Source organism: Cervus elaphus, chromosome 27 (genome assembly GCF_910594005.1).
Source record: "Cervus elaphus chromosome 27, mCerEla1.1, whole genome shotgun sequence".
NCBI lineage: Eukaryota > Metazoa > Chordata > Mammalia > Artiodactyla > Cervidae > Cervus > Cervus elaphus.
The window spans coordinates 40,894,906-40,909,246 of record NC_057841.1 but is presented as its reverse complement, the minus strand read 5'-3'; the positions used below and the strand labels follow the sequence as shown (position 1 = coordinate 40,909,246).

Here is a 14,341-nt window from a genome sequence, read left to right as displayed (position 1 = left end):
TTGGGGAGGAAGGGGGGGAGGGTGGAATGGACTTAAATGTCAAAGAAGTAGGAACAAAAATATAGTTTTCTTTTTTGGGGAACTAGAATTCCAGGATATGGGGATCTTTTTTTTCCTCATGAGGGATGGAATGCTTCAAACTTCTAGAAAAATAATGAGCTCCAGTCAAAACATCGTCAAGAAATAAAAGAGTAGATTATGGGTTGTATCATGTAGGAATGTTTGCTTTCCTAATGTACTCCCCTGTTTTTCTTTGTGTGCCTCTTTAAATCCCATTAAACTAGACATCGCTAAGACTCCTAAGTAGCTGAGTATGATGGAAGCTTAAGACATGGACTGTAACAAGAAATGGAGCTCCAGGGGCGGACGAGGGAGGGATAATGGAAACAGACTCTGAGAAATAAGTCTGGGGGATGCAATGGTAGCACAGAGAAGAAGCTCCAATACTTTGGCCACCTGATGCGAAGAGCCGACTCATTGGAAAAGACCGATCCTGGAGAAGATGAAGGCAAAAGGAGGAGGGAGCAGCAGAGGATGAGATGGTTAAATAGCATCACCGACTCAACGGATGTGAATCTGAGCAAATTCGGGAGACGGCGGAAGACAGAGGAGCCTGGGGTGCTGCAGTCCGTGGGGTGGCAAAAAGTTGGGCAAGACTTAGTGACTGAACAACAACAAAAAATGACGGTGAACTGTTGTCTTGCCTGTTGAAGAATAGAGGGCGACAGAGATGGTTGCTCAAACTCCGTCCTTGGAAGAGAAAAACGTTTTTCAGTGTAGTGGGTGTCCCCTAGTAAATTGGGTACCGTGTGGAATTTTCATAGGTTTGGAGGAAGAGAAGAGCAGTAACTGGTCTGATGCTCAGGTACCCTATCTTTCTACCATCAGTTTAGCCAGTCTTCCTGTGTTCACCTCTCTCTGCTCTTAAGACTTCTGAGCAGTAAAAAAAAAAAAAAAAAAATACATAGGATGAATTGAGAGAGTAGCGTTGACATATATACATTACCGTATGTAAAATACATAGCTGGTGGGAAGCTGCTATGTAGCACGGGAAGCTCAGCTCCACGCTCTGTGATGACCTAGAGGGGAAGGATGGGGAGGTGGAGGGAGGCTCAAGAGGGTGGAGATGTATGTATACATCAGCTGATTCATGCTGCTGTACAGCAGAAACCAACACAACATTGTAAAACAATTATCTTCCAGTTAAAAATGAATTTGGGAGGACAATGGATACATGTGTATGGGCGGCTGAGTCCCTTCGCTGTTCGCCTGAAACTATCATAACATTGCTTATCAGCGATGCATGGGTGGGCAGTCGCTTGCCCATGGGTGGGCAAGAACACAGTAATGAGCTAAGAGTTTAAAAGTAATTTTAATAAACGTGAAGGCTTAGGATCTCAAAACTCTTTGAGATGAATGCTCAGTCGCTTCAGTCGTGTCCGACTCTCTGCGACCCCAGGCTTCCCTGTCCTTCACTATTTCCCAGAGTTTGTTCAAACTCATGTCCATTGAGTTGGTGATGCTATCCAACCATCTCATCCTCTGTCACCCCCTTCTCCTCCTACCCTCAGTCTTTCCCAGCATCAGGGTCTTTTCCAGTGAGTCAGCTCTTTGCATCAGGTGACCAAAGTATTCGAGCTTCAGTTTAAGCATTAGTCCTTCCAATGAATATTCACGGGTGATTTCTTTTAGGATTGACTAGTTAAATAAAAATACCAAAAATCAAAAGTCCACCAGGAGATGAGTGGGTCATTTCCCTTTTTATTGCTATTTTCTATTGTTTGTTGTGATGATAGCCTACACCACAACAAATGCCATGCCTACACACCTCTCCTTTCTGCTTAGGAATGATGGAAAGGTTTCCTTCTTTATTACAGTATTATAGAAAGAACACTTGGGACTTCCCTGACGGCCCAGTGGCTAAGACTCCACTCTCCCAATGCAGGGGACCCAGGTTTGATCCCTGGTCAGGGAACTAGATCCCACATGCGGCAACTAAAGATCCTGCATGCCACAATGAAGATCAAAGATCCCTCACATCACAGTGTAGACCCAGTGCAGCCAAATAAATAAATATTTTTTTTAAATACTTGTAAAAATTCTAACAGCACCAAAGTGTGCTTGAATAGTATGTAAAAGTCTTCCTCCCCTCTCCAATCCCTGTTTTGCCCCTCATTAGAGACCAGAATTGGAACCATTTCTTGTGTATCCTTACAGAAATGTTCTATGCATATCTTACACACACATCTACATTTTCTTTATGCATGCTATTCTACAATTTATTCTTTCCAATTAAAATTCTTAAACAGTATTTTACATAAAGGCAGGTAGATTAACTTTCCTTTAAAAATTCTTAACAACTGCAAAGTATCCCATTGTATGTGTGAACAATAATTTAGGTAACCTCTTCCCTCTTTAATGGGGAGTATTCTTTATGCAAAGCTATAGAAGGTAAAAAGGACTTGCTATAAGAAAAGAGCTATTTCTCTTTGGTTAAGGGATTCTAAATCGTGGGCAAGAACACAGTAATGAGCTAAGAGTTTAAAAGTAATTTTAACAAACGTGAAGGCTTAGGATCTCAAAGCTTTTGATCATTTGAAGAGAATGAAAAGGAAGCAAAAAGCATGATATAAAGTGAAATATGTCCCCAGCCACCAAAATCCAAAGCTATACTCATAAAGTCTGCCTTTTCAATTCCCTGCATGCAGGACTGGGTTCTAAGACAATGCCACGCAGGGGCTGAAAACAACCAACCTACTACTGGAAAAACAATCCACTGGCCATTGTAAAAAGAAGTGGATTTTTTGGTTTGCAGTTTTTAACTGACAGTCGTGATCTTTTGATCAACAGCTAGAAATTTCCAACTTCTCATTTCTGAATATACTGAGATCCATTGAACTGCTTAATTCAGTTCAGTTCAGTTGTTCAGTCATGTCCGACTCTTTGCGACCCCATGAACCACAGCATGCCAGGCCTCCCTGTCCATCACCAACTCCCGGAGTCCACCCAAACCTATGTTCATTGAGTCAGTGATACCATCCAACCATCTCATCCTCTGTCGTCCCCTTCTCCTCTTGCCCTCAATCTTTCCCAGCATCAGGGTCTTTTCAAATGAGTCAGCTCTTCGAATCAGGTGGCCAAAGTATTGGAGTTTCAGCTTCAACATCAGTCCTTCCAATGAACACCCAAGTCTTCAGCCAGAATGTTCTTCAAGATACTAATTGCCAGTGCAGAATGGGTAAAGGACACAATTTCTTTTTAACTAAGATTTCTTAAAAATTTATTTTATCGAAGTATAGTTGATTTACAATGCTGTGTTAATTTCTGCTGTATAGCAGAATGGTTTGGCTATACCTGTATGTTTTTTCATATTCTTTTCCATTATGGTTTAATCCCAGGATATTGAATATAGTTCCTTGTTCTGTAGAGTAGGACCTTGCTGTTTATCTGTTCCATATTTAATAGTTTGCATCTGCTAATTCCAAACTCTCAATCCATCCCTCTCCTGGCCCCCTTGGCAAGCACAAGTCTGTTCTCTTTATGTGAATCTGTTTCTCTTTTGTAAATCAGTTCATCTGGGTCATATTTTAGATTCCGCATACAAGTGATATCATATGGTATTTGTCTTTCTTTTTCTGACTTACTTCGCTTAGTATGATAATCTCAGTCCATCTATGTTGCTGCAAATGGCATTATTCCATTCTTTTTTATGACTGAGTAATATTTCAGTGTGTGTGTGTTATTCACTCAGTTGTGTCTGACACTTTGAGACCCCATGAACTGTAGCCAGCCAGGTTCCTATGTCCATGGAATTCTCCAGGCAAGAATACTGAAGTGGGTTGCCATTTCCTTCTCCAGGGGATCTTCCCAACCCAGAGATTAAACCCACGTCTCTTGCATTGCAGGCAGATTCTTTCCGTTTGAGCCACACACACATACCCCTCGGTCCCATGTATATATATATATATATATATATATATATATATATATGTGTGTGTGTGTGTGTATCTATATATACACACATACATCCATACACGCCACATCTTTATCCATTCATCTGTCGATGGACATTTAGATTGTTTCCATGTCTTGGCTACTGAGTCTAGAGTCTTGAGTCTATAGAGTTCTAAGTGCTGTGCCTGTCTTAATCACAAATTAATTTCTCTGTCTACACTGGAACCCAGGATAGATGTCCAGCACACAGGACAGTGGGCAGCCTGAGGTTTCTGAGAAAAACCACCCAGTGGGAGGTGTTGATTCTCATTTCCTTAATCATGTTCACCCTTATCAAGCGATGCCATCTCCTCTCTCTCTGATAAACCAAGACCTATATAGTTTTGCTGACTCCACTGCTCAGCCTTTTAGCTTTGCTGGATCTCTCATACAATAAGACAATCAATTTTGTTGTGGGTTTGGGGTAGTATGGACCAGCAGAACATTTGTGTTTTATGTGAATGGTTTGCACTCAACAACCCATGCAACTTTATGAAAACTGGTAAGAATAATAGAAAAAACATTTTTAATGAGCATCTAGCTTAGCCCCCAATAAGAAAAGCCCTTTGTCTATTGCAAGGGATCTGGGGACCTCTTCCTGGCTTCTCATGACATCCAGAGACCCTGTTGTTATGAAACCCAGTAGAAGGCTCTGTGATCCTCCTGATCCTGGTCAGTTACAAATGTCCAGGGCATCAGGGTCAGGCCAATTTGAAAATAAGTGGCCAACTCATTTTCCCACTGAGGAAAGTTACTTTCTTCCATAACAATAAGTAAGTTTTCACTGGATCGTTCTATGATCTTGAAGATATTCTATCTCCTGTAAAATACCAATTCCACTGCACAGGGATGCATACACAGGGCATCGCAGTGGGAGCTGAGGAGACAACAGCTTGCAGAAGTCAGCTGTGGGGGGAGAGGAAACCGGTGACGCACTTTGTCTCCACCATATGTTAATCAAATTAGCCAGATCCTGTGTTCGGAGAACTGGCAGAGCTCCGTCTGCTGCTGGGTGGCTTGGACAATGGCTCACAGCCACGCAGCCACCTTGATAACCGATGGAGTCCCTGCCAGCTTCTGCAGCCTACCCTATGGGAGGCAGCTGGCCAAGCCAAGCCTTTGTGGCAGTGTGTGAGCCCACTGGTGCTTCAATCCCATTGTATAGTGTCAGCCTTTCCCGTCCCCCCCACCCCGCCCCAAAGTCCCCAAGTGGGACCGGCTCGCTCCACAGAGAGGAACCTTCTGTGTTCAGCATAATGTAAGCGCCAAACAGGGATGCTAGGTGGGTTATTCCCGGGTTGTCCTCAGGCTTCACTTCCCATTGCCCTAGTCAGGTTCAACTAGGAGTTAGGAGCAAGTAACACAGAGGATTCTGAAGTCAGAAAAAGAAAAAAAAAAATGAACAGCTGCCTGTAATTGAGATGCACTTCAAATGTATATCACAGTAATGCATGTTGGCGATTACACAGAGTCTTATTTATATATCAGGTCCCAGCTGACTAGCTTCCTGTCTTATTGCCTGGCCACGTTGTCGTGGTTAAGGAAGGATTAAAGAAGGAGGGGCCGCCAGATGGGGATGTAAGGACAGGCGGTACTAACAGACCACCTGGGACCAGACCGGCTACGCCTTACGCTTCAGAGGAGAAAGGGGGAGATGTGTACATTTAGATGCGAAACATGGACATGCAAGTGACAGCCTTGCTTGTTCAGTCATCCAGCTATTCAACAGGTACTTAACACTCGCTGTGTACAGAGCATCTATTCCAGGAGCACCACAGTGAACAAGACAGACAGCAGTCCCCCCTCCACCTTCTGGAGAGCTTGCAATCCAGCAGAGGAGACAAAAATAAGCGGGATGGGTGAATGAAGAAGAGAGTATGACAGATTTGGATCAAGTGTCAGGAGGAGACCACGGGGCTTCAGATGGAGATCAAGTGCCGGGAAGGAAAACGTGAAGCAGGGGAAGGCGTCCATGGGCGAAGGCCTGAAGAAGGTGCAGGTGGGAGGCCTGCAGTGGTCAGAGGGGAGAGACCTCAGGTAGGGACCCGTCGGTGCAAAGTCCCTGAGGTCGCCTGGCCTGTCTGAGGCCCAGCCTGAGGGCCTGTGTGGCAGAGCAGGGTGGGCGAGGGGAGAGCGGTGGAGGAAGGGTCCTGGAGGGCGCAGAGGCAGATTGACTCTGGGCTGCGGGCTGTGTGAGGACTCTGGACTTCACCGAGTGAGGTGGGAAGATATCAGAAAGCTTTCAGGTAAAGAAGTAGCATTGTAAGAGAACTGGTCAGGCTGCTTTTTTAGAGGAGAAAGTAAAAGGGGAACAGGATGGAGTCGGGGAGGACACGGTGGCAGCATTCCCGGGGAGCACCTGTGCGGCCTGGCCGCGTGGCAGTGCTGGGGTGGGGGCTGAGCCCGGGGGTGTGTGCAGCATCAGATGTGGTTTGTGAAGGCAAGGGTTAGGCACGGGTTTGGGCTGGAGAAGGACTCGGGGGGGACTGTGAGAGGAGCAGTTTTGGGGAGAAAGGACAGAGGTCCTTTCTGCCTCTTTTAGTGTACAAAAACAGTCAGAAATCCAAAAAGAAGTTTCCGGGGCCTCCTTGTTACTGTGACTTTCTAACAATTGCTCTCCTGTCAAGACTTCTGAATGTTTAGACTCATTTCTTTCATATCAGGTAGATTTTAAACACTTTTTATTAGGCCAAGGATCGATTCTTTAAGTACTTTTTAAAGATCTTTTTGGTGTGGACCATTTTTTAAATCTTTATTGAATTTGCTACAGTATTACTTCTGTTTTATGTTTTTTGGTTTTTTTGACCGAGAGGTATGTAGGATCTTAGCTCTGAGACCAGGAATTGAACCCGCACCCCCTGCATTGGAAGGTGAAGTCTTAACCATTGGACTTAGGGACCAGGGAAGTCTCTAAGTATCTACTTACTTATTTAAGTCACATGCCCTTTTGAAGAGCCAATGTAAGCTATGAGCATGCTCCCCAAACAGGACTCCCACACACACACTGTATCTTGCTCACAGCCTCAGGAAATCCATGAGCCCGAGCCCACATGAAGTATGTTGAGGCACAGAGTAGAGGTGGTCCCCATAGGACATTTCGATGGTGTTTATTTCACAAAATTGCCCTTGTAACAAGAACAATGCTGCAATCTTTAAAAATGTGAATTGGTAAATATTTAAGAAACAATCAATGCTGTAAGCATGTCTTCACAGAATCGATCCTCCTGAAAAATCAAGCCTGTGCATCACAGCTCCTTACTATCTTGCCTAGCATGGTCACCAGCCCAAGGTTGAGCTTCTCTACAAGCCTGTCACTAAGTCACCATTCCTGCCAGAGAGAACCTGTTCCGTTTGGGGCTGCTAGAAATTATAACTAATAAGCCAAAACCTCTTCTTCTGGTTCCAGGCCCCAGAACACATGGCCATAGCATACAATTACCAAAATATCCAAGAATCCACCCATTTTTTTGCCATAACCTGCTTGACTGCAGGAGTGACACAGGCTTGAACTTCAACCACAGACGAGAAGGGACCAGAAAAGTGATGAGTGGATGGCGTGGAGCCTAGGGTGGCTGGCCTATGAGTGGACCCTCCTTCTGCCAGGGCATCTTGCCATCCAGGTCATGATGTCTGTTCCAACCCAGCTCCCCAGAAATGGTACCATAGGTAGAGTCTCCATGCTCTTCCTCAAAGGGAAGGAGAAGATGGGGCAGGTGATGTGACGCTGGGAAAAAGGCAGAGTGAATGCAAGACAGGACATTACAAGGCAGGCCAGGACTTTGCTGGAAAACAGAGCTGGTCATTTGGTTACATGGGATGTCTCCGAGGAGACTGGGGACCTCTTAGGTGGCACTAGTAGTAAAGAACCTGCTTGCTGATACAGGAGACATAAGAGACTAGGCTTCAATCCCTGGGTGGGGAAGATCTCTTGGAGAAGGAAATGGCAACCCACTCCAGTATTCTCGCCTGGAGAATCCCATGGACAGAGGAACCTGGTGGGCCACAGTCCACAGGGTTACAAAGAGTTGGACATGACTGAAGCAACTTGGCACACACTAGTGAGACCATATGGAAACACTGTATCCTGTCTGGAACATTCCATCAGAGAGCAAAAGGGCAGTTTCTCCTCTGGTTCCTCCTGGCTTCCTGTCTCTCCTTGGTCAAAACTTGCTCCCATGGGGTATTGATTGGGGGTTCCTCCAGTGACCCAGTAAAGAAGCCTGAGGCTCCACGGACCCAGCAGCTTCCTGGGGGCTGAGGCCAAGGGGTTAGGCAGAACCGGAAGGACCTGGCAGGCATGTAAACTGCATCCAGTACATTCTATGGGCAGTTCAACCAACACAGGCTCCATCTGGACTGACACCAGTGCTTGAGGAAGGCAGGCTGCGGGCTGAGGAGTGGCGAGGGCAGCTGCAGATGGTGGTCACACACACTGTCAGGTCAGAGAATCACCTGGTTCCTGCCTGGTCTGCAGCAGACGCTGCCCCAGCAGGGGAGACACAGGGCCCAGTGTCCCACCTCCAGGGTGGACAGGCTGAGAGGAGGAAAGTGAGAGGTCAGGGTCTCCATCAGAGATATCAGCATGACACAAAGCAGGATGTTCCATCGTAACATCTGGAGTAGTCCCAGCTCCACGGAGGGCAGGAGGCCGCTGCCGGGCAGACAAGTGAGGATCCGAGGACCGGGCAGCTGTGCGGCTGAGGCTCCTGGGATGAAACGCAGGTGGATACAGAGCGGGTTAGGTCAGGGCCCCCAACTTCTAGGATCTAGTGCCTGTGATCTGAGGTGGAGCTGATGTAATAATAAGAGAAGTAAAGTGCACAATAAATCTAATGCACTTGAATCATCCTGAAACCATCTCCCCCTCCTGCATCCACGGAAAAACTGTCGTCCACAAAAACTGGTCCCTGGTGCCAAAATATTGGGACCGCTGGGTTAGGGCTCAAAACAGCCAACTGTAGGTGGAGGATCCACCACGTAGAGGTGGGAGCAGAGGGGGGCTGACACATGACTTTGCCATTAGAAATGAAAGTCTGCCTAATTGCCTGTTTTAATTGTACTCCATTTCAGTTGCTTACCCTGAGCATCTGACTTTAAAATGCTGAGATTGTTACACTTTTTAGTAAAATATATTTTAATTCACATGTAGTACATGGGTATCTATGTATGTTGTGTGTGCTCAGTTGAATCCAACTCTGCAACCCTGTAGCCCACCAGGTTCCTCTCTCCATAGGATTTTCTGGCAAGAATGCTGGAGTGGGTTGCCATGTCCCCCTCCAGGGGATCTTCCCGACTCAGGGATCGAACCCATGTCTCCAGCATCTCCTACATTGCAGGGGGATTCTTCACTGCTGAGCCACATCTATGTGTAATACCATCACATAATGATGACTATTGACATCTAGTAAATATTGTGTGTTTTTGTCTCAATAAGCACACACAGCACTTTGGTTTAATAAACAGCATCATTCAACCCACACTAGATTTGACAACTCTGGATTCGAGCCAGCTTTATGAATCCAGAGCCCATTGTTCTTAGGAGGCACTTTGAGTTTTCTGACCCCACTGTAGTAACAAACATATATGAAATTACAAGGGGGGAGAAAAAACACTGTGTTTTTACAGCTTTCCCATCTCTGCTGATTTCCGGTGAACACTGCCATGCTAAATTGAGCCAACTGTGATTAGTAATTATCATCATGCCTTGCAGAGTCGCTAGAAGACAGTATGCCTGTCAAGTATCATGACAATGTGCCTACTTTTCCAAGGGGCATCATTTCCTTTAGCCCGAGGAGCTGCCACCTCTTCCCCACCTGTTCCCCAGAAACAGCATCCTGGTTGACAGGTCGTTATTGCCTTAGCCCAGAAGTCCTGCCCAGGGCACCCCATGGAGGTGAACCTGCACCAATTGATTCCATCATTTCTAAGAGGCAGAAACCACTTCTGTGGGAACCTGGTGGGTCTTTTTGTTTTAATGAAGCAAAAGTAGCCTCCACATTTGTCTGCACCTGGCTGCAGAGTGACAGTGACTTATCTCGGGCTGAATGCAAGTTCAGGACCCTCCCGAGGAAGCATGTAAGTCTCCCAACCTCTTTGTGATGGATGCTGTCACCCCACCAAATATCCTTACAGTGACTCCCTCAGAGGGACCTGTGCCACTTCCCAAAGTCAAAACCCCATAGTATTCACAGCTCTAAAAGCCTTGAGTTCTCCCCTTCTCCTCCGATTCTGTCATGGACACATCATATAGGAAAGAAATACAGGCAAGTACTTTTCCTTCAGTTAAATCTAGGGTCTGTTCCCTGCTTTTCTGGAATAAACTGGATACTGAAAATCACAATTTAATCCCACTTCCTCAGTTGAGAGATTAGAGAAACAAAGACTCAGGGAGACTCTGAAACTGTCCCTACAAAAAAATGTTGGGTTGATTAAAAAGTTCGTTTGACCTAGACTGGAGGGGGCTTTGGGGAGAATGGGTACATGTATGTATGTGGCTGAACCCCTTTGCTGTCCACCCGAAACTATCACAACGTCGTTAATCCGCTATACGCCAATACAAAATAAAGTTACCCTTTTTTGGTAGTTATGATAATAGTGTGAAAGTGAAAGTGTTAGTCACTAAGTCACTCTTTGTGACCCCATGGACTATAACCCACCAGGCTCCTCTGTCCATGAGTTCTCCAGGCAAGAATACTGGAGTGGGTTGTCATTTGCTTCTCCAAGGGATCTTCCCGATCCAAGGATTGAACCTGGATCTCCTGTACTGCAGGCGGATGAGCCAGCTCTTTACTGTCTGAGCCACGAGGGAAACCTTAGTTATGATAATAATGGACTTATAATTCTGTGTTCTGCTTTTTCCCACTTAAGCATTGATTTGTAGCCATCCATTTCTCCATGTGCTTATGTAGGCTTTATAGTTCTCCTTGGTAATGGCTACATTATATGACAAAAGTAATCCCAGAATAATAGTGAGGGGATTACCAAGCCAGCCCTGGGAGGATTACACCTGATACACAGCGCTGAGTGCCAGAGGAGCCTGCCAACATGTGATAACTTTGAAAACCTCTTTAACTCAAAGCCCAAATTTTCCCATTTGCCAAATAACCCTAATCATAGTTGTTTGTCATCCTCAGAGAAACAGTGTGTACAAGTAGAAATTACTTTTAGTATCTTATAGGTTTGAAATATGTTTGTAGACTAGAAACAACTCACTCTCCTTTGTCTCCCCCTTTGAAGGCAGAGCAGACTAATAAACTACCTTCCCAAAGCAGTAAGCACTGAAGAAAGTAAGTGAGGAGGCCAGGCAGAAGCATTTTGTTTCCTTGGTTGTTTTGGAGTCACCTGTTTATAAATGAAATAATTTTGGAGTCACCTTTTGGTAAATGAAATCATTGAAAAACTCCTTGAGCGCAATTGCTTTGTTTTATACAACATGTGCATTGCTTAAAAGTAATTTACAAATGAAAATCGTACTAATCACCCATCCTGTCTGTTAACTTAGCTTATTTTTGAGGTTCACTCAACAGGCTTGGTCTTTGCTCAGTAAGAACCTCGTGCTCTCAGGTGTGATGGCAGATTGCCCAAATGCTGAGACTTTCTTATTAGAATCAAGGACTGTTAGAGTCTGAGGAGTCTCTGTTACCATCAGCACATTTAGTCCAATCATTTGCTTACATTTCTCTAGTTTAAGAGTACACGTACCACTGATGGGGCTTGTTGGGCTTCCCTGGTAAAGAATCCACCTGCCAATGCAGAAGATGCAGGTTCTATTCCCGGGTCAGGAAGATCCCTGGAGAAGGAAATGGCAACCCCCTCCAGTATTCTTGCCTGGAGAATCCCATGGACAGAGGAGGCTGGTGGGCTACAATCTATAGCATCACAAAGAGTCTGGAATGACTGAGCAACGAAACAACAACACAGCACCTTTTCCACTGATGACAACTCTCTTCATCGGAAAGATACTTATTCATTGAACTCGCATCTACTTCTTTGCTACTTTTACTCATTTATTCTCATTACATATTTTAACATAGCTGCACCAAAAAAAAAATAATTCTAAAATCTTTCAGAAAATGAGTTACTTCCAAGCTTTGCTTTTCTAGAAATTCAAGATAAAGGAAACATTTCAGACATCAATAATACAGGCTCTCACTCTTCCCATAAAATCTACCAGACAAATATAAATAATAGAAATCCATTTTCCTATATCTGAGGATCCGCAATGAGGTTTCTTCCTGAGATTTCTTCTGGGCTTGTTTCTATTACCTGTACTGGTAGCTCAACTGGCAAAGAATATGCCTGCAATGCAGGAGACCCCGGTTCAATTCCTGGGTCGGGAAGATCCCCTGGAGAAGGGCATGGCAACCCACTCCAGTATTCATGTGTAGTGAATCCCCACGGACAGAGGAGCCTGGTGGGCTACAATCCATGGAGTCACAAAGAGTCGGACACGACTGAGTGACTAAGCACAGCACAGCACTTTATCTCTTCTGACCCTAAATAGGGGACTATCTGGTTATCATCATAAAAGGCAAGTGGAAGCATCTGGCCTAAAATAATGCATTGGAACTATGTGAGTCATTAATCTCTATGGAAAGTAGAAAAATGATTCCCCCACCCAAAAAATGACCATGTGCTAATCCCCAGAGCCTGCGCCTATGTTACCTTCCATACCAGAGGAACTTTGCAAATGTGACTAAGGATCTTGAGATGGAAATATAGTCACAAGACATTCTATCAAAGGGTAGGAGGGTCAGAGTCAGAGAAGGAGATGATGACAGATGCAGAGGACAGAGGAGGAGAGACGAGATAATGCTACACTTCTGGCTTTAAAGATGAAGGAAAGGGCCGGAAGCCAAGGAATGAGGGCTGCCTCTAGAGGGGAAAAGACAAGAGAACATAATTTTTTTTTTTTTTTTTTTGGCTGCTCCAGGTCTTAGTTGTGACACACAGGATCTTTGATCTTCGTTACAACACGCAGGATCTTTTTTTGTGGCATGTGGGATCTAGTTCCCTGACCAGGGATCAAACCTGGGCCCCCTGCACTGGTAACATAGAGTCCTAGGCACTGGACCACCAGGGAAGTTCCTATTTTTTTATCCCTGGAGCATCCATAGGCAATTCAGCCCTGCTGACTCTGACTATGGCCAGTAAGACCCATTTTGGACTTCCTACCCCCAGAACTGTAAGATAAATTTGTAGGAATTTTTTTTAGATCATTTACATTTAATACAATTATGACTATGACTGGACATCAGTTTACAATGTTAGTGTCATTTTCTGTTTTCCTCCATGATTTTTGTTCCTCTGTGTCCTCACTCCTGTCTTCTTTTGATTATTCTAGTAGCACTCGTATTTCATTTTAATTTTTGTATTGACTCTGTGACTATCTCTTTGTATACATCTTTGAATGGTTATTTTCATGATTACTTACTATATACCTAACTTTCCACATTCTACTTAGAGTTAATATTTCCCCCAACGATATAAGACCATCTTCTTTTCCCCCCTTTTATTATAATCCTCATTTTTATTAATTTTCACATATCAAAAATTCCATTAAATGATGTTCTACATTTGCTTTCTATAACAAACATATTTTAAAGAACTTGAAAGGTGAAAAATAGTCTCATTAGCTATATGTCTACCTTTTTGGTTGTTTTTCTTGAATTCTTCATGTTCTAATTTTCACTCTGGTATCATTATCTTTCCATCTGAGAATCTGCCTCTAGCATTGTTTTGTCAAAAAGCAGATCTACAAGGGTGGAAGTGTTAGTCACTAAGTCAGGTCTGACTATTTTCAACTCCACGGACTGTAACCCACCAGGCTCCTCTGTCCATGGAATTCTCCAGGCAAGAGTACTGGAGTGGGTTGCCATGGCCTCCTCCAGGGGATCTTCCTGACCCAGGGATCAAACTCAGGTCTCCTGCATTGAAGGCAGATTCTTTACCATCTGAGCCATCAGGGAAGCCAGATCCCTGGCTTAGGGGTAGATTCTAAATCTGTGTGTTTTAAGCCACTTCAGTTCAGTTCAGTTCAGTCACTCAGTCCTGTCTGACTCTTTGCTACCCCATGGACTGCAGCATGCCAGGCCTCCCTATCCATCACTAACTCCCGGTGTTTACTCAAACTCATGTCCATTGAGTCGGTGATGCCATCCAGCCACCTCATCCTCTGTCGTCCCCTTCTCCTCCCATCTTCAATCTTTCCCAGCATCCGGGTCTTTTCAGATGAAACAGTTCTTTGAATCAGGTAGCCAAAGTATTGGAGTTTCAGCTTCAACATCAGTCCTTCCAATGAATATTCAGGACTGATTTCCTTTAGTTGAACTGGTTGGATCTCCTTGCA

General features: G+C 44.6%; 1 protein-coding gene and 1 long non-coding RNA gene across 14 annotated transcripts in view; one reads left to right on the top strand and one right to left on the bottom strand.

The window, feature by feature from the left end:
• The window catches only part of DLGAP1 (DLG associated protein 1), a 750,273-nt gene that overhangs the window by 544,599 nt on the left and 191,333 nt on the right, over positions 1-14,341 (top strand). The window lies entirely within an intron of this gene.
• LOC122684662 overlaps positions 8,432-14,341 on the bottom strand; it is a 29,300-nt gene continuing 23,390 nt past the window's right edge. Inside the window, exon 3 of the long non-coding RNA XR_006338117.1 lies at positions 8,432-8,699. This is a non-coding gene — a long non-coding RNA (uncharacterized LOC122684662). The remainder of the gene's footprint in view (positions 8,700-14,341) is intronic.